Source organism: Limulus polyphemus, unplaced genomic scaffold (assembly GCF_000517525.1).
Source record: "Limulus polyphemus unplaced genomic scaffold, Limulus_polyphemus-2.1.2 Scaffold8358, whole genome shotgun sequence".
Classification (NCBI taxonomy): Eukaryota; Metazoa; Arthropoda; class Merostomata; order Xiphosura; family Limulidae; genus Limulus; species Limulus polyphemus.
The window spans coordinates 4,614-9,468 of record NW_013673968.1 but is presented as its reverse complement, the minus strand read 5'-3'; the positions used below and the strand labels follow the sequence as shown (position 1 = coordinate 9,468).

General features: G+C 34.1%; 1 long non-coding RNA gene across 2 annotated transcripts in view; it reads left to right on the top strand.

Annotated features, from left to right (window-relative positions):
- The first annotated feature begins 376 nt into the window (after positions 1–376).
- Positions 377–4,855, top strand: part of LOC111083148 — a 7,835-nt gene continuing 3,356 nt past the window's right edge. The window contains exons 1-2 of one of the 2 annotated variants that reach the window (XR_002608828.1): positions 377–567; positions 4,188–4,251. This is a non-coding gene — a long non-coding RNA (uncharacterized LOC111083148). Of the gene's footprint in view, positions 568–4,187; positions 4,260–4,855 lie in introns of both variants that reach the window. The other variant, XR_002608827.1, reaches the window with a different exon arrangement.

The window sequence follows — 4,855 nt, the reverse complement described above, 5'->3', positions numbered from 1 at the left end:
GATGACTACCTGCCTTTCCTCTGGTCTTACACTGCTAAATTAGGGACGGCTAGCGCAGATAGCCCTCGTGTAGCTTTGCGCGAAATTCAAAAACAAACAAATACAATGATTTGTTGAATGCGCAAAAATGTTTTTAACTTCAAGTCTATATTTTCACATTAGACAGCCGTTAATCCTAATTTGAAATTTATTTTCAATTATTTTATTTCTTTATTTATGTCTGTATGAATGCACATTTCTCATTTATTCGATTAATCAAACAAGGAAAATAATATAAATATTACATTAAAATGTTTTTAGCGTATTTAATAAAACTGTTTTAGTTTTCTAAATAGGTTAATCACTCATGCTATGTGATTCCTATGTTTAGCATATTTTCAAACGTGTTGGTTATATGTCAGGATACGATATGAACTTGTTGAAGAACATTGTAAGAATAAGAATAACATGGTTTCATAATTTATAAACGAAGTGTCTTACTGAGAACTTAGAATAAAATAGCCTATTTATAACGAAGTGGTTTGTTTGTCAAGTGGTAAATTGTAAAGGTAATTTTTTTAAACAAACGTAAGTTGAAACAACTGTAATTGTACTTTGTACATAAGCCTAACTTGATGGTTTTATACTTATGTGTTAAGTAATACTGAACAGTGAACTTAGGCTTCGTTAAATGTCTAAAACTTGACCAGGGTAAAACCTGACGTAACGATAGGCACTAGTTATAATATATTTATTATTACTTAAAGTTATATTATATATTTCAAGCTTAACGTTATTACTCGTTTAAAGCAGAATGCGTTAGCACATATTTTTACTAATTCACTAATGACTAATGTAATGAACATTAGTAATACTAATAGTAATGGTATTACTACTAGCACTAGTAGTAGTATTGCAGTGCAGTGACTACCAGAACATGCTAGTGATAATTAGGAGTAAAATTAAGTTACAAAATGATATCCACTAATAATGATAGTAATAAAAGCTCATAAAACGGTACTGTGAAAAAAAATTGTAGAGACATTACTTTTGTGACATTGTGGCTAGTATAACTTATTGTTGAATCAAATGTAGTATTGTTCATGTGTAGGCTTACATTTTTTATGATTTCTTGAGTTTTTTGCATTTAATGTTACATTTTTAAGTTTCATGATTAAATTTAACATTTGTTTTCCAGCATGACAATGCACCCTAACCCTTCATGCAAGTGCAATGACTTAAGGTTTTACATATTTTATTGAAAATGTTTGGGTATTTTTTAACTTATGAAGGAGGAAGTTTGTGTTCTGAGGAATCAACAGAAAGTAACGTGGGGAACTGTAAGTTATAAGTTATAGATGTAGGTTACTTTTTCTTCAAGAAAGAAGGGCAAGATATGATGCTATTGAAGTTTACAAGATTATGGGGGGGGGGGGTCAATAGAACAAGAAGACAAATTTAAGATTTGGAAAAGATAAGCTAGGCTCTAATTAATTTTTTTCTAAATGTGTGATTGTCTTAAGAATGAGCTCCTGTTGGAAGTAGTGGAGACCAGAACTTTACAGGTGTTTTATTGTGGAGAATGAGCCCCTGTTGGAAGTAGTGGAGACCAGAACTTTACAGGTGTTTTATTGTGGAGAATGAGCTCCTGTTGGAAGTAGTGGAGACCACCAACAGGAGCTCATTCTCCACAATAAAACACCTGTAAAGTTAAGTAGTGGAGACCTGCACTTTACAGGTGTTTATTGTGGAGAATGAGCTCCTGTTGGAAGTAGTGGAGACCAGCACTTTACAGGTGTTTTATGGTGGAGAATGAGCTCCTGTTGGAAGTAGTGGAGACCAGAACTTTACAGGTGTTTTATGGTGGAGAATGAGCTCCTGTTGGAAGTAGTGGAGACCAGAACTTTACATGTGTTTTATGATGGAGTTTTATAGGTCAAGTTACAACATTCAGTGGTTTACAAGATGTTAGTGTAGTGGATCCTACATGAAGAGTTTTATAGCTCAAGTTACAACATTCAGTGGTTTACAAGATGTTAGTGTAGTGGATCCTACATGAAGAGTTTTATAGCTCAAGTTACAACATTCAGTGGTTTACAAGATGTTAGTGTAGTGGATCCTACATGAGTTTTATAGCTCAAGTTACAACATTCAGTGGTTTACAAGATGTTAGTGTAGTGGATCCTAACATTCAGTGGTTTACAAGATGTTAGTGTAGTGGATCCTACATGAAGAGTTTTATAGGTCAAGTTACAACATTCAGTGGTTTACAAGATGTTCGTGTAGTGGATCCTTCATGAAGAGTTTTATAGCTCAAGTTACAACATCCATTGGTTTGGAAGATGTTAGTGTAGTGGATCCTACATGAAGAGTTTTATAGCTCAAGTTACAACATCCATTGGTTTACAAGATGTTAGTGTAGTGGATCCTACATGAGTTTTATAGCTCAAGTTACAACATTCAGTGGTTTACAAGATGTTAGTGTAGTGGATCCTACTTGAGTTTTATAGCTCAAGTTACAACATTCAGTGGTTTACAAGATGTTAGTGTAGTGGATCCTACATGAAGAGTTTTATAGCTCAAGTTACAACATTCAGTGGTTTTCAAGATGTTTGTGTAGTGGATCCTACATGAAGAGTTTTATAGGTCAAGTTACAACATTCAGTGGTTTTCAAGATGTTTGTGTAGTGGATCCTACATGAAGAGTTTTATAGCTCAAGTTACAACACTCAGTGATTTACAAAAAAATTAATCATCAATGCACATTACATTTGATATTCAAAACTTCAAATTGTTCTCGGTGAAACTTTCAAATTCTTAGTCCAAATCACTGTCCTCGAACAGTAGGCACAACTTCTCTACATAGCAAGTGCTAAGATGAACTCACTTTTAGTGATTTTATGGATACCCTAACAGTTTGACTATGTTTATTTGCTGGCTACGATTGCAATGGTAGCAAGCATTGTGGTGAATGCATAATTAGAAATTATACAGACACGAACATTCTTGTTATTAAATAATTAAGTCGACCTTTGTATTGTTAAAGTTTAGGTTCATATTTTGTACTTGGGAATGTATTATATTCGGAAGATTATAATGTGTTTATCAATTTTGCTGGGATGAGACTGCCGACGTAAAGAGTTGCTGGCCTTAAATGACCCTGTTCAATGCTTTAGTTTTGATCATGTGGTTGTTGAGATTTGTCAGGTGTCGCAAGTGTCAGCCCATCTCATTACTTTTCCTTAGTGCCATTTGGTTCTAAAACCAGCGAAATTGAACTTCTTCAGGGAAAGAGAATTCATCCTTAGAGATACTTGTTACCGTGGAGTTCATCACCTTGAGTTGGCAAGTGTAGAGTTCATCACCTTGAGTAGGCAAGTGTAGAGTTCATCACCTTGAGTTGGCAAGTGTAGAGTTCATCACCTTGAGTAGGCAAGTGTAGAGTTCATCACCTTGAGTAGGCAAGTGTAGAGTTCATCACCTTGAGTTGGCAAGTGTAGAGTTCATCACCTTGAGTTGGCAAGCACACAGATGAAAGAAAGTCCTACCCATATATGTTATGGCTGCAGTGAATGGGTTAAACTTCTGTAAAGTGCTGGTCTCCAATATTGTCAATGGATGATGGCAAATCATTACATAAGAAAGTCTTACTGTTGGACAAATAACTGTTTTAAATGGATCCATGCTGGTCTCCAATATTGTCAATGGATGATGACAAATCATTACATAAGAAAGTCTTACTGTTGGACAAATAACTGTTTTAAATGGATCCATGCCAAATCATACTTGCATTCTTCCATCTTCAGAATGTAGTTCAAAGAAAAGCAGAGACAATTATCCTGTCAATTCCCTGGATTATCTTATAAACTTCAGTAACAGAAAATAAAGTTAGAGATCTTAACCTATCTCTTAGATAGCCTAACAATCCTATTAGTTTTCCTTTGAACTCTTTCCATTAACTCAATATCTCTTCTCAGATAATGGACCAAAACTACACTAATCCAAGTGAGTTATAACTAGTGATTTGTATAGGGAGACCATTTTGTACTGTTATCAGTATTAAATGTGATACAAATAACTAAAATGCATTATGTACTTATGGTAAGACTATGGCTGTTTGATATCAACTGTTAGTGGCATATTTGATCACCTAAGCAGTAAAATTTATTTTATTTTATGGGTGTTATAATCTGCTTTTTTTTTGTCAGGGGAGTCCTGGGATGGACTGTTTTCTGTGTTAGTAGTGGCCAGGATTTGAACTTGGGTCATCTGGTGTGTTGGTAATTCAACTGTGATCTCTTCATTAGAACTTGAATCAGCTAACTATTTGAATGTTTTTAAGGGGGATATCTAGTTTTGCTTGTTCTGTGCTAGATTAAGTATGTTATCAGTTAGTTGAATGTAAAGGTTTAGTTTTGTTTCTGTGTGTGTGTGTGTGTGTATATATATATATATATATTCTATTGTAAGATATGTTGCCAGTGTTTTAATGTATATATTAGCTAGAGGACACATTACAGTAAGATCAAGTAAGATTATAAAAGACCTTATGAAATATCTAGAACAAGGATATGTTATAAATACAAGAATTGAGTCAGTTTTAGTTAGTATAATGCCAGACATTCAGTGAAGTTGTCAGTTCAGTCAGTGATTGAAAAGCTGGTGAAGTATTCAGATCAGTGTTAGTTACTTAACCCATTTGAGGTGGGTCACAGGTAAAAGGCCATGTCATCTTGTTTGTTGACTCGCGTTCAAAATTTTATTGACATATTATTTCATGACTTACAGATATTGACAAGCTATCTTTTATATTTAAGATATTGCTCATGTAATAAATCAAATACAGTGGCATCCCGCTCACCTTTTTTCATTTTTG